General features: G+C 36.0%; 2 non-coding genes and 3 pseudogenes across 2 annotated transcripts; 3 read left to right on the top strand and 2 right to left on the bottom strand.

Annotated features, from left to right (window-relative positions):
- The first annotated feature begins 101 nt into the window (after positions 1-101).
- LOC140006973 (uncharacterized) lies at positions 102-4,610 on the top strand (annotated as a pseudogene).
- Positions 4,611-9,419: 4,809 nt separating this feature from the next.
- On the bottom strand, positions 9,420-9,526 carry LOC140007134 (small nucleolar RNA R71). Its single transcript, XR_011814691.1, has one exon. It is a non-coding gene; the product is annotated as a small nucleolar RNA R71 (small nucleolar RNA).
- Positions 9,527-10,934: 1,408 nt separating this feature from the next.
- On the top strand, positions 10,935-14,234 carry LOC140006972 (uncharacterized; annotated as a pseudogene).
- Positions 14,235-19,043: 4,809 nt separating this feature from the next.
- On the bottom strand, positions 19,044-19,150 carry LOC140007133 (small nucleolar RNA R71). Its single transcript, XR_011814690.1, has one exon. It is a non-coding gene; the product is annotated as a small nucleolar RNA R71 (small nucleolar RNA).
- A 199-nt stretch (positions 19,151-19,349) lies between these two features.
- Positions 19,350-23,858, top strand: LOC140006971 (uncharacterized; annotated as a pseudogene).

Raw genomic sequence — 23,858 nt, 5'->3', positions numbered from 1 at the left:
CACCCCAAGAAGCTCAGAATTTGATAGAAGAAATGGCCGCAAATAACTACCAATGGGCCAATGAAAGAGGTAATACGAGACGTCACGCAGGTATGATAGAAATGGACACTCTCAATATGCTGAGTGCCCAAATGAATAACGTGATGAAGTTATTGAGTAGACAAGGTGGAGTTAGCCCAAGTTCATCTAATGCTCACGTAGCTTGTTGCTCTTTCTGTGGAGGTGAACATGATATTAATGAGTGTGTTGATTCTGAGCAGGTACAATTTGTCAATAATTACAACCGAAATGCTCCAAATAATCCCTACTCGAATACTTACAATCCGGGGTGGAGAAATCATCCAAACTTTGGATGGAAATATCAAGGCAATCAACAAAGGCCAACCAATCCGCCGGGATTTCAACCAAGGCAACCACAGGCTGAAACTAAACCAAGTTGGGAGATCGCGGTGGAAAAACTTGCTAAGGTGACTTCGGACAGATTTGAACGAGTAGAAGGGAGACTGGATCAACTCACTACAATGTACAGGAATGTAGAGGTCCAAATTGGTCAAATTGCTAGTTCTTTGAATAATCGAAATCAAGGAGAATTACCTAGCAAAACAGAGGTCAATCCTAAGGAGCAGGTGCAAGCCATTACTCTTCGCAGTGGTAGACAATTAGAAGATCCTCCAGTGGTGGAAGTTGAGAAAGATGAGAACGAAAAACAAGAAGAAAAGCAGAGGAACCAAGAGGCGATTGTGGAGGAAAATAGTCGGGAGAATCCAAGAGAAAAGCAACCATCATCTTCCACTACCATTCCAATACCTCCTGCGGTTCCATTTCCACAAAGATTAAAGCAAAATAAGTTTGATAAAGATTTTGAAAAATTTGTTAAACTTTTCAAACAATTGCACATTAACATTCCTTTTGCCGATGCTATTTTGCAGATTCCGTCTTATGCGAAATTTCTCAAGGAAATCATGACTAGAAAAAGAAAGTTGGAAGACTGCGAAACAATAGCATTAACGGGGGAATGTAGTGCAATTATTCAAAATAAGCTACCACCGAAGTTGAAGGATCCGGGGAGTTTTTCTATACCTTGCACCATAGGTAACGTTGATTTTTCTAAGGCATTGTGTGATCTTGGTGCTAGTGTATCATTAATACCTTTAACGGTGGCTAGACAATTGGGTTTGCATGAGCTTAAACGCACTAATATCACTTTGCAACTAGCGGATCGGTCTATTAGATATCCATTGGGAGTGTTGGAGAATGTATTGATAAAAGTTCAAAAATTTATCATTCCAGTGGATTTTGTGGTATTAGATATGGAAGAAGATATATCTATGCCAATTATTCTAGGTAGACCATTTCTAGCTACTTCAGGTACTATTATTGATGTAAAAAATGGCAAGCTTAAGTTTCAAGTAGGTGAAGAAGAGGTAGAATTTAATTTGAATGAAATGAAAAAATACCCTTCTTTTACCGATCATGCTTATTCTATTGGCACAATTGATAAACTAACCCAAGAGATGAGTCAAGTCAACTTTGACTTAGATCCTCTTGAGTATTGTTTAATGAGTTTAGGTAAGCAAGAAGATGTTTGTGAAGAAATTGAAGAATTGGCCAAGTACTTGGATTTTCAAGCACCTTATAAAAGGGGTAATTTGTATGAAAGTCTTGGCCAAGGAAAAGGGTTTTCACAACCTTCAGAAATTGAACCTCCAAAGTTAGAGCTCAAGCCACTTCCGACTCATCTAAGGTATGAATTTCTTGGAGAAAATAAAACTTTACCTGTAATTGTTAGTGCTGACCTTGATGATGAACAGTGTGCAAAGTTGTTAAGAGTTCTAAGAAGGCGTAAGAAGGCAATTGGATGGACAATTTCAGACATTAAAGGTATAAGTCCTTCTATATGCATGCATCGAATTTTATTGGAGAACGGTTGCAAACCAGTGGTGGAAACACAAAGAAGACTCAATCCAAACATGAAAGAGGTGGTAAGAAATGAAATTCTTAAGTGGCTTGATGCAGGTATAGTCTTTCCTATCTCCGATAGTGTTTGGATTAGTCCAATTCATGTGGTACCAAAGAAAGGTGGAATAACTACAATCATAGGTAAAAATGATGAATTGATTCCATCTAGACTTGTGGTAGGGTGAAGAGTGTGTATCGATTATCGTAAGTTAAATACGGTAACAAGAAAAGATCATTTTCCCCTACCATTTCTTGATCAATTATTGGAGCGAATAGCCGGATATGAATTTTACTGTTTTCTTGATGATTTTTCAGGATATAATCAAATAGCTATAGCTCCAAAGGATCAAGAGAAGACCACATTTACATGTCCTTATGGCACTTTTGCCTTTAGAAGAATGCCATTTGGGTTATGCAATGCTCCCGCAACTTTTCAACGATGCATGATGGCTATTTTTTCTGATTATATTGAGAAAATTATGGAGATATTTATGGATGATTTTTCTGTGTATGGTTCATCTTTTGATCAGTGTCTTCATAATTTGGAATTGATTTTGCAGAGATGCGAGGAAACAAATCTTGTACTGAATTGGGAGAAATGTCATTTTATGTTAAAAGAAGGAATTGTTTTAGGACACAAGATTTCCTCCAATGGAATTGAGGTGGATCAAGCCAAAATAGAAGTCATCGAAAAATTGCCACCCCCAAGCAATGTCAAGGGGATAAGGAGTTTTTTAGGACATGCTGGCTTTTATAGACGTTTTATTAAAGATTTTTCTAAAATAGTAAAGCCATTATGTGATTTATTATGTAAAGATACTCCTTTTCAATTTGATGACAATTGTTTGGTTGCATTTGAAAGGTTGAAGAAGGAATTGATTTCGGTCCCAATTATAACTTCGCCTGATTGGTCACTACCATTTGAATTGATGTGTGATGCAAGTGATTATGCGGTTGGAGCAGTTTTGGGACAAAAGAAAGAAGGACGGTTGCACGTCATTTACTATGCTAGCAAGTTGCTAAATGAGGCACAACTCAATTATACAACTACAGAAAAAGAGCTATTGGCAGTGATATTTGCTTTGGATAAATTTAGATCTTATCTAGTAGGATCTAAAGTTATTATATATACGGACCATGCGGCTCTTAAATATTTGTTACATAAAAAAGATGCAAAACCAAGACTAATTCGGTGGATTCTTTTATTGCAGGAATTTGATGTGGAGATAAAAGACAAAAAGGGAACAGAGAATCTAGTAGCGGATCATCTATCACGCCTAGAATATATTCCAGTCAAGGATCAAGTTCCTATTCAAGAGAATTTCCCGGATGAGTTTGTCCTAGCAATTATCAATTCTCCATGGTATGCTGATATTGCTAATTTTTTGGTAAGTGGAGAGATTCCAAGGGGATTTAATTACCATCAAAAGAAGAAATTCTTACATGATGTCAAAAGTTACTTTTGGGAGGAACCATTGCTGTATAAACATTGTGCCGATGGTATGGTACGTCGATGTATTCCCGAAAACGAGGTACATAATATTTTATATCATTGTCATAACCTTGAAACAGGTGGACATTTTAGCACCTCAAAAACTGTGGCAAAGGTATGGCAATCAGGGTTTTATTGGCCAACTATGTATCGAGATGTTCGGGAATATGTTAAAAAGTGTGATGCATGCCAAAGAACTGGAAATATATCTCGAAAGAATGAAATGCCCCTAACTACCTTCTTAGAAGTTGAATTATTTGATATATGGGGTATAGACTTTGTGGGACCATTTCCAAGCTCTTTTAATAATAAGTACATCTTAGTAACAGTGGATTATGTTTCTAAATGGGTAGAAGCAATCGCTTCACCTACTAATGACTCTAAGGTTGTACTCCGATTCCTTAAAAAGAATATTTTTTGTAGATTTGGTATACCTAAGGCCATAATAAGTGATGAAGGAAAACATTTTTGTAACAAACAACTGGATTCCTTATTGTTTAAATATGGTTGTAGGCACAAGACATCACTCCCGTACCATCCTCAAGCCAATGGACAAGCGGAGCTAGCTAATCGTGAGATAAAGCTCATTTTGGAGAAAACTGTGAATAAATCACGCAAGGATTGGGCTACAAAGTTAGATGACACACTATGGGCTTACCGAACGGCATTTAAGACTCCCTTAGGGATGTCGCCGTATCGTTTAGTCTATGAAAAAGCTTGCCACTTACCTGTAGAGATTGAACATAAAGCTTATTGGGCTATTAAAGCAATTAATATAGATTTTAATCTTGCAGGTGGAAGGAGATTACTTGAGCTGAGTGAATTGGAGGAACACCGGTTACATGCATATGAAAATGCCAAAATTTACAAAGAAAATATCAAATATTGGCATGACAAGCACATTATTCCTAAACAATTTCAGGTAGTGCAAAAAGTGCTTTTATTCAATTCACGCCTGAGGTTATTTCCAGGAAAATTGAAGTCAAGGTGGTCTGGACCATTTGAAGTCACTCAAGTATTTTCCTATGGAGCGGTTGAAGTGGCAAATTCAAGAAATGAAAGGTTTAAGGTCAATGGACAACGATTGAAACCCTACTTGGCAGGTGAAATCGTACCCAAAGGACTCATATGTCTTTCGGGCGACTCTTCTTCAATTTAAGAAACTGAATGTGTGAGTCGAGCCAACGACTATAAACAAAAGCGCTGATTGGGAGGCAACCCAATATTTAGGTTATATTTGTTAACTTGGTGTGATTTTGTGGTTTGAATCAATGTTTTAGCTAAATTGTTGTTTTTGTAATGTAGGGTTGGCAATTGAAGGCAAGGATGACCAATTGAGTACAAAAAAGGCGAACTTTGATCAAACAACTCAACCCCTCGATTTGCGTTAAAGGTGTTTTTGATTCATTATAAAGGGGTAAAATGCATGTTTTTAATGTTTTACATTTGTTCCAGTCATTAAAATTGGCAAACAAATGATCTATGATGCATTTTGAGTCATTGGGGTACCTTTTGTAATTTTTCAAAAGTTGAAATTCTGCTAAAAATGGAAGCAGAAAACGCGTTTTCCAAGGAAACGCGACTATAAGTCGCGTTTCTCAGAATCGCGTTTTCAATTCTGCTCCTGCAGAACAGAAAACGCGCCTTTAAAATGCGACTTGAAGTCGCGTTTTGGAGGAAGTCGCGTTTTCTCGCCTGAGCAAAACTGGAAAACGCGACACAGATAAACGCGACTTTAAGTCGCGTTTTCATACATAACCGCGTTTTCAATTCTGCGAGATTTGTGCAGAAAATGCGGATTTAAAAACGCGCGTTGAAGGCGCGTTTTTAGTCGCGTTTTCGGTTCATTTTTCTGCTTCAAAAACGCGATTTCCAGAACATTTCTTCACTTTTCCATTTTTCCAGCCGCGTTTTTCTTCTTCTCTTCTACCCAACTCACAAATCTTCATTTGTACTCCATAATCGTCTAAGCCGAATTGAAGATCATTTGGGCATTCATCCACCGCCCAATCGTGATGCAGAGGATGACGATGATGCCGAGGGGGATGACTGACTTGGCACACTGCAGAAGCTATCTTTAGTTGATGAACTTGCTTGCCTAATTATCTTAACTTGTGGAACTTAAGATGTTTAACTTCATTTTATTTTTCTGTTTTCTATGTGGTAGGTACTTGTATTTTGACAGTGGTTCGTGATTAGTGGCTGATAAGGATCTCAGCCATTGACTTGGGGAGTACTTCTTTCTTTTCTTTTCTTCTTTTGTTTCATTTCTTCCCTACACATTGAGGACAATGTGTAATTTAAGTGTGGGGGGGAGACATATACATGATACTTGTGGTTTTAGTTGTGTTTGATATAATTCTTGTGCTTAAATGGTGTTTCTTGTGGTTGCTGGCAGGGAGTTTAGTCCACTTTTAAGGGAGACTCTGTCAAAATTTTTCCAAAACCTTATACATATATATGTTATTAACTATAACAAATAAATAAAATTTTGTCACTTATCCTTTTGAAATAAATATATGCGGTTTTGATACTTCTTTTCTCATGAAAGTTGGAAATGATTTTTATGTGATTATAATTTTTACATCTATAGGAAAGTATATCTAATAAAGTGGAGAAAATTATGCCTACATTTTGTATATTTGATGAAAATTCTTCTTTTTATCTAATTTTATAAGATAAGAAATTAATATGGTTAATAAGTGTCATACTCTTCTCATGATTACTCTTAGAGGGAATTTTATTATATATATATATATTGAAAAAAAAAATAAAAAAAAAATGGGTTATTCTACTCCAATGATTCTCATACCGAGTAACCGGGGGTTGGCATCTACAAATGTCGACATTCGCGTAAAAAGGTACTTGAATTAAGAGTATGCAAAGCAACTTGAGTATGTGAAATGTTGAGTAACCGGGGATCTGCATCTAAAAATATTGATCTTCGCGTCAAAAGGCATTTTTCACAACTTAAGTAATATTTATCCCTTAAAATATATTAAAAAAATAATAAAATAAATAAATAAAAAGTAAATTAAATCCCTCTTTAAGAAAAATAAGAAGTTGATCATGAGATTAGTTAGCATCTTTATTGACTATAGGAGTTGCTTGCTTGCGAAATTTGATAAAAATAAGAAGTTGAGTTGAATTGGTAAAATTATGGTATACTTGGCTCTTCTTTGCTTGATATTATGAGTACTTGAACTTAATGGAAAGATCACATAAGGGTTATTTACCTTGATTCAAGGAAATGGAGTTGAAATACTACATATGTTTATTTTCAATTTTTTTGGATCATTGATGGTTAGAATTTTATATTGCTTGAGGACAAGCAATGATTCAAGTGTGGGGGTATTTGATAAGAGTTTATTTTACGTATTTTTAAGTGCATTTTATTAGTTAATTTTGAGTTGATTATTTAGTTTTATAAATAAAATAAAGAGGTTTTTGGTAAAATTATATATTTTTGGTAAAAGTGGATAATATTGCATTTCTATTGATTTTAATGGTAAAAACTTCATTTTTATGCAGGAATGATGATTCAATCACCAAAGGATGTCAAATGAGGTAAAAAATAGAGATTTTGTGATGAATTCAAGTGGCAACAAGAAGAATGAAGTGAAAAACGTTCAAGTGAGGAAATGCAATACAAGTCAGTTTTGACACTCTTCAGTATTTTGACCATATCTGGAGCTACACTTATCGGATTGAGGTTATCTTTATACCATTTTAAAGCTAAGAAAGAGACCTACAATTCGTATGAAGACATCGAAATCCATTTCTGCCATCTTCATGGGCAAAACGTTGGAATACAGAAGCTGCATTCTGTGGTCGGAAGTTAAAACAGAGGTTTGAACAGGTGACAGTATTTCGATCATATCTCAGGCTACAAAGCTCCGATTTGGATGATTCTTGAAGCATTGGAAAGCTAACTCAAAGGGCTACAACTTTTGTGTTTTGCACAAAAGCTAGTTCGGCCTGCATCATGGAGAAAATTGCAGTTGAAATAAGGCCAGAGTGAAAACGCGAGTAGACAAAACGCGAGTTATGCCGCGTTTTGTGTAGGCGCGTTTTATAGCCGAAATTCTGCAATTTGACTCAGTCAATTCTCTTGTGTTCATACCACTTTCCAGCTATAAGATGCAAGGGAATTCGGTGCACATGCTTCTGCAATAAAAGAGAAGACCAAATGAGTGTGGACAAAAAGGAAACATCATATCTTTGACTTCTTTTTACAAAATCTGAGTGGAGGAAATTATGAAGTGAGAGGAATGGAATTTCTACCACCTTTTATGCAGAAACACAGGGGAGAAGCCTGGCATTACCATACGTAGCTAGTTTTCCTTCTTGCAACAAGTTTTCTCTCTAGTTAAGAGTTCTTAGAGAAGCATTTGGTTTTTCACTTGTAACTATCTTGTACAAGAACATAGCAGGAATTGGAGAGCTTTACCTTCAATTGGCTAAGCTTTCTTTTACCTTTCTTATACTTGTACTTCATGATGTTTTGCATTAATAAACTTGTGAGTTTGATTGTTAAATCATTCATGAGTAGCTAATTTCCTTTATCTAGGGAGTAGATGAAGCTTATGGCCAAATGATATGAAGTGATTGTGATTTATGCTTGTTATATCTTGTATTAACTTATCTACTTGTGTATGTTGGATTACTTGTTGTTGCTTGATCACCAATAGCAGGTTTATAGTTGTTTTTACTCATTGAGAAATGGTAAAAATAATGGAATGACATAAGTAGAGCTTGAGTAGTATATTCATGAGAATAGAAATACATTCAAGTGGATAAAATCTATATTTCAGGTATGCACAAAACAGATTTAGTATTTTCCAAGAGATTAGGAAAAACTAATCTGTTTTAACCCATTATTATCATGAAAATGTGATTTTGGTATTGTTGGAAATGAATCCTTGGTTAAACAAGAGCAGTAACAAGTGTTAAATTCATTCGTTTTAGATCTTTTGTGTTATATGTGGAATCTACATCCCTAGATCTTAATATTTAGTGAATTCTACTTCTATTGTGAAATTGCATTTATCTATTTAAGAATTTTTGTAGTTGAATTAAATTCTGAAGTTTCTGCTCAAATTAATTGTAAGTCTAAATAATAGAGTAAATTAGTATCTAATAATTGTTTTAATTGCTCCTCGTGGGATCGACCCGATACACATCTTGTACTACAATTGCGACCTGTATACTTGCAGTCCAACGGGTGTAAATTCGGAATTAAACTTGCATTGATAGTAAAAATCCCGTCAAGTTTTTGGCGCCGTTGCCGGGGAGCGGCAATATTAGAGCCTAATCATCTTTATTAATTTAGACAGCTTTATTTTTTAGATTATATTTAATCTTATATTGTAATCAGTTTTTTTTTTTACCATTGAAGTTGCATAATATCCCTTATTTCTGTTTGTAGTGTATGCACCGGGAGTCTCGAGAAGTCGCACCTTTCAATCCAGAAATTGAGAGGACACTACGTAGACAAAGGAGGCACACACAACAGCAGGAGGAGCAAGAGATTTGGCAACCGATAGAGGAAATTTTGATAGAACTACCATTTGAAGAAGAAATGGCTGAAAATGAAGCAAATAGGCGAGTTCTACGAGATTTTGCTCTACCGGGAACACAAGGATCTCAAACGAGCATAGCAAGGCCTACGGTAAATGCTAACAACTTTGAGATTAAGCCATCACTTATCCAAATGGTTCAACAATCTCAATTTGGAGGTAATGCAGTAGAAGATCCTAATACACACTTAGCTACATTCTTGGAAATTTGTGATACAATTAAAATGAATGGAGTTAGTGATGATGCTATAAGGCTAAGATTGTTCCCATTTTCATTGAGAGATAAGGCCAAACTTTGGCTACACTCTCATGCTCCTAATACTTTCACCGGATGGGATGATTTATCAAGAGCATTCTTAAATAAGTATTTTCCACCAGGAAAGACTGCTAAGCTTAGAATGGATATCACTAGTTTTAGTCAATTGGAGAGAGAATCATTATATGAGGCATGGGAAAGGTTTAGAGATTTGCTTCGGAAATGTCCACATCATGGACTGCCGGAATGGTTAATCATACAAACCTTTTATAATGGTTTATCTTTCTCCACTAAAACTATTATTGATGCAGCCGCAGGTGGAGCTTTAATGGGTAAATCACCCCAAGAAGCTCAGAATTTGATAGAAGAAATGGCCGCAAATAACTACCAATGGGCCAATGAAAGAGGTAATACGAGACGTCACGCAGGTATGATAGAAATGGACACTCTCAATATGCTGAGTGCCCAAATGAATAACGTGATGAAGTTATTGAGTAGACAAGGTGGAGTTAGCCCAAGTTCATCTAATGCTCACGTAGCTTGTTGCTCTTTCTGTGGAGGTGAACATGATATTAATGAGTGTGTTGATTCTGAGCAGGTACAATTTGTCAATAATTACAACCGAAATGCTCCAAATAATCCCTACTCGAATACTTACAATCCGGGGTGGAGAAATCATCCAAACTTTGGATGGAAATATCAAGGCAATCAACAAAGGCCAACCAATCCGCCGGGATTTCAACCAAGGCAACCACAGGCTGAAACTAAACCAAGTTGGGAGATCGCGGTGGAAAAACTTGCTAAGGTGACTTCGGACAGATTTGAACGAGTAGAAGGGAGACTGGATCAACTCACTACAATGTACAGGAATGTAGAGGTCCAAATTGGTCAAATTGCTAGTTCTTTGAATAATCGAAATCAAGGAGAATTACCTAGCAAAACAGAGGTCAATCCTAAGGAGCAGGTGCAAGCCATTACTCTTCGCAGTGGTAGACAATTAGAAGATCCTCCAGTGGTGGAAGTTGAGAAAGATGAGAACGAAAAACAAGAAGAAAAGCAGAGGAACCAAGAGGCGATTGTGGAGGAAAATAGTCGGGAGAATCCAAGAGAAAAGCAACCATCATCTTCCACTACCATTCCAATACCTCCTGCGGTTCCATTTCCACAAAGATTAAAGCAAAATAAGTTTGATAAAGATTTTGAAAAATTTGTTAAACTTTTCAAACAATTGCACATTAACATTCCTTTTGCCGATGCTATTTTGCAGATTCCGTCTTATGCGAAATTTCTCAAGGAAATCATGACTAGAAAAAGAAAGTTGGAAGACTGCGAAACAATAGCATTAACGGGGGAATGTAGTGCAATTATTCAAAATAAGCTACCACCGAAGTTGAAGGATCCGGGGAGTTTTTCTATACCTTGCACCATAGGTAACGTTGATTTTTCTAAGGCATTGTGTGATCTTGGTGCTAGTGTATCATTAATACCTTTAACGGTGGCTAGACAATTGGGTTTGCATGAGCTTAAACGCACTAATATCACTTTGCAACTAGCGGATCGGTCTATTAGATATCCATTGGGAGTGTTGGAGAATGTATTGATAAAAGTTCAAAAATTTATCATTCCAGTGGATTTTGTGGTATTAGATATGGAAGAAGATATATCTATGCCAATTATTCTAGGTAGACCATTTCTAGCTACTTCAGGTACTATTATTGATGTAAAAAATGGCAAGCTTAAGTTTCAAGTAGGTGAAGAAGAGGTAGAATTTAATTTGAATGAAATGAAAAAATACCCTTCTTTTACCGATCATGCTTATTCTATTGGCACAATTGATAAACTAACCCAAGAGATGAGTCAAGTCAACTTTGACTTAGATCCTCTTGAGTATTGTTTAATGAGTTTAGGTAAGCAAGAAGATGTTTGTGAAGAAATTGAAGAATTGGCCAAGTACTTGGATTTTCAAGCACCTTATAAAAGGGGTAATTTGTATGAAAGTCTTGGCCAAGGAAAAGGGTTTTCACAACCTTCAGAAATTGAACCTCCAAAGTTAGAGCTCAAGCCACTTCCGACTCATCTAAGGTATGAATTTCTTGGAGAAAATAAAACTTTACCTGTAATTGTTAGTGCTGACCTTGATGATGAACAGTGTGCAAAGTTGTTAAGAGTTCTAAGAAGGCGTAAGAAGGCAATTGGATGGACAATTTCAGACATTAAAGGTATAAGTCCTTCTATATGCATGCATCGAATTTTATTGGAGAACGGTTGCAAACCAGTGGTGGAAACACAAAGAAGACTCAATCCAAACATGAAAGAGGTGGTAAGAAATGAAATTCTTAAGTGGCTTGATGCAGGTATAGTCTTTCCTATCTCCGATAGTGTTTGGATTAGTCCAATTCATGTGGTACCAAAGAAAGGTGGAATAACTACAATCATAGGTAAAAATGATGAATTGATTCCATCTAGACTTGTGGTAGGGTGAAGAGTGTGTATCGATTATCGTAAGTTAAATACGGTAACAAGAAAAGATCATTTTCCCCTACCATTTCTTGATCAATTATTGGAGCGAATAGCCGGATATGAATTTTACTGTTTTCTTGATGATTTTTCAGGATATAATCAAATAGCTATAGCTCCAAAGGATCAAGAGAAGACCACATTTACATGTCCTTATGGCACTTTTGCCTTTAGAAGAATGCCATTTGGGTTATGCAATGCTCCCGCAACTTTTCAACGATGCATGATGGCTATTTTTTCTGATTATATTGAGAAAATTATGGAGATATTTATGGATGATTTTTCTGTGTATGGTTCATCTTTTGATCAGTGTCTTCATAATTTGGAATTGATTTTGCAGAGATGCGAGGAAACAAATCTTGTACTGAATTGGGAGAAATGTCATTTTATGTTAAAAGAAGGAATTGTTTTAGGACACAAGATTTCCTCCAATGGAATTGAGGTGGATCAAGCCAAAATAGAAGTCATCGAAAAATTGCCACCCCCAAGCAATGTCAAGGGGATAAGGAGTTTTTTAGGACATGCTGGCTTTTATAGACGTTTTATTAAAGATTTTTCTAAAATAGTAAAGCCATTATGTGATTTATTATGTAAAGATACTCCTTTTCAATTTGATGACAATTGTTTGGTTGCATTTGAAAGGTTGAAGAAGGAATTGATTTCGGTCCCAATTATAACTTCGCCTGATTGGTCACTACCATTTGAATTGATGTGTGATGCAAGTGATTATGCGGTTGGAGCAGTTTTGGGACAAAAGAAAGAAGGACGGTTGCACGTCATTTACTATGCTAGCAAGTTGCTAAATGAGGCACAACTCAATTATACAACTACAGAAAAAGAGCTATTGGCAGTGATATTTGCTTTGGATAAATTTAGATCTTATCTAGTAGGATCTAAAGTTATTATATATACGGACCATGCGGCTCTTAAATATTTGTTACATAAAAAAGATGCAAAACCAAGACTAATTCGGTGGATTCTTTTATTGCAGGAATTTGATGTGGAGATAAAAGACAAAAAGGGAACAGAGAATCTAGTAGCGGATCATCTATCACGCCTAGAATATATTCCAGTCAAGGATCAAGTTCCTATTCAAGAGAATTTCCCGGATGAGTTTGTCCTAGCAATTATCAATTCTCCATGGTATGCTGATATTGCTAATTTTTTGGTAAGTGGAGAGATTCCAAGGGGATTTAATTACCATCAAAAGAAGAAATTCTTACATGATGTCAAAAGTTACTTTTGGGAGGAACCATTGCTGTATAAACATTGTGCCGATGGTATGGTACGTCGATGTATTCCCGAAAACGAGGTACATAATATTTTATATCATTGTCATAACCTTGAAACAGGTGGACATTTTAGCACCTCAAAAACTGTGGCAAAGGTATGGCAATCAGGGTTTTATTGGCCAACTATGTATCGAGATGTTCGGGAATATGTTAAAAAGTGTGATGCATGCCAAAGAACTGGAAATATATCTCGAAAGAATGAAATGCCCCTAACTACCTTCTTAGAAGTTGAATTATTTGATATATGGGGTATAGACTTTGTGGGACCATTTCCAAGCTCTTTTAATAATAAGTACATCTTAGTAACAGTGGATTATGTTTCTAAATGGGTAGAAGCAATCGCTTCACCTACTAATGACTCTAAGGTTGTACTCCGATTCCTTAAAAAGAATATTTTTTGTAGATTTGGTATACCTAAGGCCATAATAAGTGATGAAGGAAAACATTTTTGTAACAAACAACTGGATTCCTTATTGTTTAAATATGGTTGTAGGCACAAGACATCACTCCCGTACCATCCTCAAGCCAATGGACAAGCGGAGCTAGCTAATCGTGAGATAAAGCTCATTTTGGAGAAAACTGTGAATAAATCACGCAAGGATTGGGCTACAAAGTTAGATGACACACTATGGGCTTACCGAACGGCATTTAAGACTCCCTTAGGGATGTCGCCGTATCGTTTAGTCTATGAAAAAGCTTGCCACTTACCTGTAGAGATTGAACATAAAGCTTATTGGGCTATTAAAGCAATTAATATAGATTTTAATCTTGCAGGTGGAAGGAGATTACTTGAGCTGAGTGAATTGGAGGAACACCGGTTACATGCATATGAAAATGCCAAAATTTACAAAGAAAATATCAAATATTGGCATGACAAGCACATTATTCCTAAACAATTTCAGGTAGTGCAAAAAGTGCTTTTATTCAATTCACGCCTGAGGTTATTTCCAGGAAAATTGAAGTCAAGGTGGTCTGGACCATTTGAAGTCACTCAAGTATTTTCCTATGGAGCGGTTGAAGTGGCAAATTCAAGAAATGAAAGGTTTAAGGTCAATGGACAACGATTGAAACCCTACTTGGCAGGTGAAATCGTACCCAAAGGACTCATATGTCTTTCGGGCGACTCTTCTTCAATTTAAGAAACTGAATGTGTGAGTCGAGCCAACGACTATAAACAAAAGCGCTGATTGGGAGGCAACCCAATATTTAGGTTATATTTGTTAACTTGGTGTGATTTTGTGGTTTGAATCAATGTTTTAGCTAAATTGTTGTTTTTGTAATGTAGGGTTGGCAATTGAAGGCAAGGATGACCAATTGAGTACAAAAAAGGCGAACTTTGATCAAACAACTCAACCCCTCGATTTGCGTTAAAGGTGTTTTTGATTCATTATAAAGGGGTAAAATGCATGTTTTTAATGTTTTACATTTGTTCCAGTCATTAAAATTGGCAAACAAATGATCTATGATGCATTTTGAGTCATTGGGGTACCTTTTGTAATTTTTCAAAAGTTGAAATTCTGCTAAAAATGGAAGCAGAAAACGCGTTTTCCAAGGAAACGCGACTATAAGTCGCGTTTCTCAGAATCGCGTTTTCAATTCTGCTCCTGCAGAACAGAAAACGCGCCTTTAAAATGCGACTTGAAGTCGCGTTTTGGAGGAAGTCGCGTTTTCTCGCCTGAGCAAAACTGGAAAACGCGACACAGATAAACGCGACTTTAAGTCGCGTTTTCATACATAACCGCGTTTTCAATTCTGCGAGATTTGTGCAGAAAATGCGGATTTAAAAACGCGCGTTGAAGGCGCGTTTTTAGTCGCGTTTTCGGTTCATTTTTCTGCTTCAAAAACGCGATTTCCAGAACATTTCTTCACTTTTCCATTTTTCCAGCCGCGTTTTTCTTCTTCTCTTCTACCCAACTCACAAATCTTCATTTGTACTCCATAATCGTCTAAGCCGAATTGAAGATCATTTGGGCATTCATCCACCGCCCAATCGTGATGCAGAGGATGACGATGATGCCGAGGGGGATGACTGACTTGGCACACTGCAGAAGCTATCTTTAGTTGATGAACTTGCTTGCCTAATTATCTTAACTTGTGGAACTTAAGATGTTTAACTTCATTTTATTTTTCTGTTTTCTATGTGGTAGGTACTTGTATTTTGACAGTGGTTCGTGATTAGTGGCTGATAAGGATCTCAGCCATTGACTTGGGGAGTACTTCTTTCTTTTCTTTTCTTCTTTTGTTTCATTTCTTCCCTACACATTGAGGACAATGTGTAATTTAAGTGTGGGGGGGAGACATATACATGATACTTGTGGTTTTAGTTGTGTTTGATATAATTCTTGTGCTTAAATGGTGTTTCTTGTGGTTGCTGGCAGGGAGTTTAGTCCACTTTTAAGGGAGACTCTGTCAAAATTTTTCCAAAACCTTATACATATATATGTTATTAACTATAACAAATAAATAAAATTTTGTCACTTATCCTTTTGAAATAAATATATGCGGTTTTGATACTTCTTTTCTCATGAAAGTTGGAAATGATTTTTATGTGATTATAATTTTTACATCTATAGGAAAGTATATCTAATAAAGTGGAGAAAATTATGCCTACATTTTGTATATTTGATGAAAATTCTTCTTTTTATCTAATTTTATAAGATAAGAAATTAATATGGTTAATAAGTGTCATACTCTTCTCATGATTACTCTTAGAGGGAATTTTATTATATATATATATATTGAAAAAAAAAATAAAAAAAAAATGGGTTATTCTACTCCAATGATTCTCATACCGAGTAACCGGGGGTTGGCATCTACAAATGTCGACATTCGCGTAAAAAGGTACTTGAATTAAGAGTATGCAAAGCAACTTGAGTATGTGAAATGTTGAGTAACCGGGGATCTGCATCTAAAAATATTGATCTTCGCGTCAAAAGGCATTTTTCACAACTTAAGTAATATTTATCCCTTAAAATATATTAAAAAAATAATAAAATAAATAAATAAAAAGTAAATTAAATCCCTCTTTAAGAAAAATAAGAAGTTGATCATGAGATTAGTTAGCATCTTTATTGACTATAGGAGTTGCTTGCTTGCGAAATTTGATAAAAATAAGAAGTTGAGTTGAATTGGTAAAATTATGGTATACTTGGCTCTTCTTTGCTTGATATTATGAGTACTTGAACTTAATGGAAAGATCACATAAGGGTTATTTACCTTGATTCAAGGAAATGGAGTTGAAATACTACATATGTTTATTTTCAATTTTTTTGGATCATTGATGGTTAGAATTTTATATTGCTTGAGGACAAGCAATGATTCAAGTGTGGGGGTATTTGATAAGAGTTTATTTTACGTATTTTTAAGTGCATTTTATTAGTTAATTTTGAGTTGATTATTTAGTTTTATAAATAAAATAAAGAGGTTTTTGGTAAAATTATATATTTTTGGTAAAAGTGGATAATATTGCATTTCTATTGATTTTAATGGTAAAAACTTCATTTTTATGCAGGAATGATGATTCAATCACCAAAGGATGTCAAATGAGGTAAAAAATAGAGATTTTGTGATGAATTCAAGTGGCAACAAGAAGAATGAAGTGAAAAACGTTCAAGTGAGGAAATGCAATACAAGTCAGTTTTGACACTCTTCAGTATTTTGACCATATCTGGAGCTACACTTATCGGATTGAGGTTATCTTTATACCATTTTAAAGCTAAGAAAGAGACCTACAATTCGTATGAAGACATCGAAATCCATTTCTGCCATCTTCATGGGCAAAACGTTGGAATACAGAAGCTGCATTCTGTGGTCGGAAGTTAAAACAGAGGTTTGAACAGGTGACAGTATTTCGATCATATCTCAGGCTACAAAGCTCCGATTTGGATGATTCTTGAAGCATTGGAAAGCTAACTCAAAGGGCTACAACTTTTGTGTTTTGCACAAAAGCTAGTTCGGCCTGCATCATGGAGAAAATTGCAGTTGAAATAAGGCCAGAGTGAAAACGCGAGTAGACAAAACGCGAGTTATGCCGCGTTTTGTGTAGGCGCGTTTTATAGCCGAAATTCTGCAATTTGACTCAGTCAATTCTCTTGTGTTCATACCACTTTCCAGCTATAAGATGCAAGGGAATTCGGTGCACATGCTTCTGCAATAAAAGAGAAGACCAAATGAGTGTGGACAAAAAGGAAACATCATATCTTTGACTTCTTTTTACAAAATCTGAGTGGAGGAAATTATGAAGTGAGAGGAATGGAATTTCTACCACCTTTTATGCAGAAACACAGGGGAGAAGCCTGGCATTACCATACGTAGCTAGTTTTCCTTCTTGCAACAAGTTTTCTCTCTAGTTAAGAGTTCTTAGAGAAGCATTTGGTTTTTCACTTGTAACTATCTTGTACAAGAACATAGCAGGAATTGGAGAGCTTTACCTTCAATTGGCTAAGCTTTCTTTTACCTTTCTTATACTTGTACTTCATGATGTTTTGCATTAATAAACTTGTGAGTTTGATTGTTAAATCATTCATGAGTAGCTAATTTCCTTTATCTAGGGAGTAGATGAAGCTTATGGCCAAATGATATGAAGTGATTGTGATTTATGCTTGTTATATCTTGTATTAACTTATCTACTTGTGTATGTTGGATTACTTGTTGTTGCTTGATCACCAATAGCAGGTTTATAGTTGTTTTTACTCATTGAGAAATGGTAAAAATAATGGAATGACATAAGTAGAGCTTGAGTAGTATATTCATGAGAATAGAAATACATTCAAGTGGATAAAATCTATATTTCAGGTATGCACAAAACAGATTTAGTATTTTCCAAGAGATTAGGAAAAACTAATCTGTTTTAACCCATTATTATCATGAAAATGTGATTTTGGTATTGTTGGAAATGAATCCTTGGTTAAACAAGAGCAGTAACAAGTGTTAAATTCATTCGTTTTAGATCTTTTGTGTTATATGTGGAATCTACATCCCTAGATCTTAATATTTAGTGAATTCTACTTCTATTGTGAAATTGCATTTATCTATTTAAGAATTTTTGTAGTTGAATTAAATTCTGAAGTTTCTGCTCAAATTAATTGTAAGTCTAAATAATAGAGTAAATTAGTATCTAATAATTGTTTTAATTGCTCCTCGTGGGATCGACCCGATACACATCTTGTACTACAATTGCGACCTGTATACTTGCAGTCCAACGGGTGTAAATTCGGAATTAAACTTGCATTGATAGTAAAAATCCCGTCAAGTTTTTGGCGCCGTTGCCGGGGAGCGGCAATATTAGAGCCTAATCATCTTTATTAATTTAGACAGCTTTATTTTTTAGATTATATTTAATCTTATATTGTAATCAGTTTTTTTTTTTACCATTGAAGTTGCATAATATCCCTTATTTCTGTTTGTAGTGTATGCACCGGGAGTCTCGAGAAGTCGCACCTTTCAATCCAGAAATTGAGAGGACACTACGTAGACAAAGGAGGCACACACAACAGCAGGAGGAGCAAGAGATTTGGCAACCGATAGAGGAAATTTTGATAGAACTACCATTTGAAGAAGAAATGGCTGAAAATGAAGCAAATAGGCGAGTTCTACGAGATTTTGCTCTACCGGGAACACAAGGATCTCAAACGAGCATAGCAAGGCCTACGGTAAATGCTAACAACTTTGAGATTAAGCCATCACTTATCCAAATGGTTCAACAATCTCAATTTGGAGGTAATGCAGTAGAAGATCCTAATACACACTTAGCTACATTCTTGGAAATTTGTGATACAATTAAAATGAATGGAGTTAGTGATGATGCTATAAGGCTAAGATTGTTCCCATTTTCATTGAGAGATAAGGCCAAACTTTGGCTACACTCTCATGCTCCTAATACTTTCACCGGATGGGATGATTTATCAAGAGCATTCTTAAATAAGTATTTTCCACCAGGAAAGACTGCTAAGCTTAGAATGGATATCACTAGTTTTAGTCAATTGGAGAGAGAATCATTATATGAGGCATGGGAAAGGTTTAGAGATTTGCTTCGGAAATGTCCACATCATGGACTGCCGGAATGGTTAATCATACAAACCTTTTATAATGGTTTATCTTTCTCCACTAAAACTATTATTGATGCAGCCGCAGGTGGAGCTTTAATGGGTAAATCACCCCAAGAAGCTCAGAATTTGATAGAAGAAATGGCCGCAAATAACTACCAATGGGCCAATGAAAGAGGTAATACGAGACGTCACGCAGGTATGATAGAAATGGACACTCTCAATATGCTGAGTGCCCAAATGAATAACGTGATGAAGTTATTGAGTAGACAAGGTGGAGTTAGCCCAAGTTCATCTAATGCTCACGTAGCTTGTTGCTCTTTCTGTGGAGGTGAACATGATATTAATGAGTGTGTTGATTCTGAGCAGGTACAATTTGTCAATAATTACAACCGAAATGCTCCAAATAATCCCTACTCGAATACTTACAATCCGGGGTGGAGAAATCATCCAAACTTTGGATGGAAATATCAAGGCAATCAACAAAGGCCAACCAATCCGCCGGGATTTCAACCAAGGCAACCACAGGCTGAAACTAAACCAAGTTGGGAGATCGCGGTGGAAAAACTTGCTAAGGTGACTTCGGACAGATTTGAACGAGTAGAAGGGAGACTGGATCAACTCACTACAATGTACAGGAATGTAGAGGTCCAAATTGGTCAAATTGCTAGTTCTTTGAATAATCGAAATCAAGGAGAATTACCTAGCAAAACAGAGGTCAATCCTAAGGAGCAGGTGCAAGCCATTACTCTTCGCAGTGGTAGACAATTAGAAGATCCTCCAGTGGTGGAAGTTGAGAAAGATGAGAACGAAAAACAAGAAGAAAAGCAGAGGAACCAAGAGGCGATTGTGGAGGAAAATAGTCGGGAGAATCCAAGAGAAAAGCAACCATCATCTTCCACTACCATTCCAATACCTCCTGCGGTTCCATTTCCACAAAGATTAAAGCAAAATAAGTTTGATAAAGATTTTGAAAAATTTGTTAAACTTTTCAAACAATTGCACATTAACATTCCTTTTGCCGATGCTATTTTGCAGATTCCGTCTTATGCGAAATTTCTCAAGGAAATCATGACTAGAAAAAGAAAGTTGGAAGACTGCGAAACAATAGCATTAACGGGGGAATGTAGTGCAATTATTCAAAATAAGCTACCACCGAAGTTGAAGGATCCGGGGAGTTTTTCTATACCTTGCACCATAGGTAACGTTGATTTTTCTAAGGCATTGTGTGATCTTGGTGCTAGTGTATCATTAATACCTTTAACGGTGGCTAGACAATTGGGTTTGCATGAGCTTAAACGCACTAATATCACTTTGCAACTAGCGGATCGGTCTATTAGATATCCATTGGGAGTGTTGGAGAATGTATTGATAAAAGTTCAAAAATTTATCATTCCAGTGGATTTTGTGGTATTAGATATGGAAGAAGATATATCTATGCCAATTATTCTAGGTAGACCATTTCTAGCTACTTCAGGTACTATTATTGATGTAAAAAATGGCAAGCTTAAGTTTCAAGTAGGTGAAGAAGAGGTAGAATTTAATTTGAATGAAATGAAAAAATACCCTTCTTTTACCGATCATGCTTATTCTATTGGCACAATTGATAAACTAACCCAAGAGATGAGTCAAGTCAACTTTGACTTAGATCCTCTTGAGTATTGTTTAATGAGTTTAGGTAAGCAAGAAGATGTTTGTGAAGAAATTGAAGAATTGGCCAAGTACTTGGATTTTCAAGCACCTTATAAAAGGGGTAATTTGTATGAAAGTCTTGGCCAAGGAAAAGGGTTTTCACAACCTTCAGAAATTGAACCTCCAAAGTTAGAGCTCAAGCCACTTCCGACTCATCTAAGGTATGAATTTCTTGGAGAAAATAAAACTTTACCTGTAATTGTTAGTGCTGACCTTGATGATGAACAGTGTGCAAAGTTGTTAAGAGTTCTAAGAAGGCGTAAGAAGGCAATTGGATGGACAATTTCAGACATTAAAGGTATAAGTCCTTCTATATGCATGCATCGAATTTTATTGGAGAACGGTTGCAAACCAGTGGTGGAAACACAAAGAAGACTCAATCCAAACATGAAAGAGGTGGTAAGAAATGAAATTCTTAAGTGGCTTGATGCAGGTATAGTCTTTCCTATCTCCGATAGTGTTTGGATTAGTCCAATTCATGTGGTACCAAAGAAAGGTGGAATAACTACAATCATAGGTAAAAATGATGAATTGATTCCATCTAGACTTGTGGTAGGGTGAAGAGTGTGTATCGATTATCGTAAGTTAAATACGGTAACAAGAAAAGATCATTTTCCCCTACCATTTCTTGATCAATTATTGGAGCGAATAGCCGGATATGAATTTTACTGTTTTCTTGATGATTTTTCAGGATATAATCAAATAGCTATAGCTCCAAAGGATCAAGAGAAGACCACATTTACATGTCCTTATGGCACTTTTGCCTTTAGAAGAATGCCATTTGGGTTATGCAATGCTCCCGCAACTTTTCAACGATGCATGATGGCTATTTTTTCTGATTATATTGAGAAAATTATGGAGATATTTATGGATGATTTTTCTGTGTATGGTTCATCTTTTGATCAGTGTCTTCATAATTTGGAATTGATTTTGCAGAGATGCGAGGAAACAAATCTTGTACTGAATTGGGAGAAATGTCATTTTATGTTAAAAGAAGGAATTGTTTTAGGACACAAGATTTCCTCCAATGGAATTGAGGTGGATCAAGCCAAAATAGAAGTCATCGAAAAATTGCCACCCCCAAGCAATGTCAAGGGGATAAGGAGTTTTTTAGGACATGCTGGCTTTTATAGACGTTTTATTAAAGATTTTTCTAAAATAGTAAAGCCATTATGTGATTTATTATGTAAAGATACTCCTTTTCAATTTGATGACAATTGTTTGGTTGCATTTGAAAGGTTGAAGAAGGAATTGATTTCGGTCCCAATTATAACTTCGCCTGATTGGTCACTACCATTTGAATTGATGTGTGATGCAAGTGATTATGCGGTTGGAGCAGTTTTGGGACAAAAGAAAGAAGGACGGTTGCACGTCATTTACTATGCTAGCAAGTTGCTAAATGAGGCACAACTCAATTATACAACTACAGAAAAAGAGCTATTGGCAGTGATATTTGCTTTGGATAAATTTAGATCTTATCTAGTAGGATCTAAAGTTATTATATATACGGACCATGCGGCTCTTAAATATTTGTTACATAAAAAAGATGCAAAACCAAGACTAATTCGGTGGATTCTTTTATTGCAGGAATTTGATGTGGAGATAAAAGACAAAAAGGGAACAGAGAATCTAGTAGCGGATCATCTATCACGCCTAGAATATATTCCAGTCAAGGATCAAGTTCCTATTCAAGAGAATTTCCCGGATGAGTTTGTCCTAGCAATTATCAATTCTCCATGGTATGCTGATATTGCTAATTTTTTGGTAAGTGGAGAGATTCCAAGGGGATTTAATTACCATCAAAAGAAGAAATTCTTACATGATGTCAAAAGTTACTTTTGGGAGGAACCATTGCTGTATAAACATTGTGCCGATGGTATGGTACGTCGATGTATTCCCGAAAACGAGGTACATAATATTTTATATCATTGTCATAACCTTGAAACAGGTGGACATTTTAGCACCTCAAAAACTGTGGCAAAGGTATGGCAATCAGGGTTTTATTGGCCAACTATGTATCGAGATGTTCGGGAATATGTTAAAAAGTGTGATGCATGCCAAAGAACTGGAAATATATCTCGAAAGAATGAAATGCCCCTAACTACCTTCTTAGAAGTTGAATTATTTGATATATGGGGTATAGACTTTGTGGGACCATTTCCAAGCTCTTTTAATAATAAGTACATCTTAGTAACAGTGGATTATGTTTCTAAATGGGTAGAAGCAATCGCTTCACCTACTAATGACTCTAAGGTTGTACTCCGATTCCTTAAAAAGAATATTTTTTGTAGATTTGGTATACCTAAGGCCATAATAAGTGATGAAGGAAAACATTTTTGTAACAAACAACTGGATTCCTTATTGTTTAAATATGGTTGTAGGCACAAGACATCACTCCCGTACCATCCTCAAGCCAATGGACAAGCGGAGCTAGCTAATCGTGAGATAAAGCTCATTTTGGAGAAAACTGTGAATAAATCACGCAAGGATTGGGCTACAAAGTTAGATGACACACTATGGGCTTACCGAACGGCATTTAAGACTCCCTTAGGGATGTCGCCGTATCGTTTAGTCTATGAAAAAGCTTGCCACTTACCTGTAGAGATTGAACATAAAGCTTATTGGGCTATTAAAGCAATTAATATAGATTTTAATCTTGCAGGTGGAAGGAGATTACTTGAGCTGAGTGAATTGGAGGAACACCGGTTACATGCATATGAAAATGCCAAAATTTACAAAGAAAATATCAAATATTGGCATGACAAGCACATTATTCCTAAACAATTTCAGGTAGTGCAAAAAGTGCTTTTATTCAATTCACGCCTGAGGTTATTTCCAGGAAAATTGAAGTCAAGGTGGTCTGGACCATTTGAAGTCACTCAAGTATTTTCCTATGGAGCGGTTGAAGTGGCAAATTCAAGAAATGAAAGGTTTAAGGTCAATGGACAACGATTGAAACCCTACTTGGCAGGTGAAATCGTACCCAAAGGACTCATATGTCTTTCGGGCGACTCTTCTTCAATTTAA

The sequence above is a fragment of the Coffea arabica genome, chromosome 5e (assembly GCF_036785885.1).
Source record: "Coffea arabica cultivar ET-39 chromosome 5e, Coffea Arabica ET-39 HiFi, whole genome shotgun sequence".
NCBI lineage: Eukaryota > Viridiplantae > Streptophyta > Magnoliopsida > Gentianales > Rubiaceae > Coffea > Coffea arabica.
Note: the sequence above shows the minus strand (reverse complement) of the source record. Positions and strands in the feature narration are given on the sequence as shown.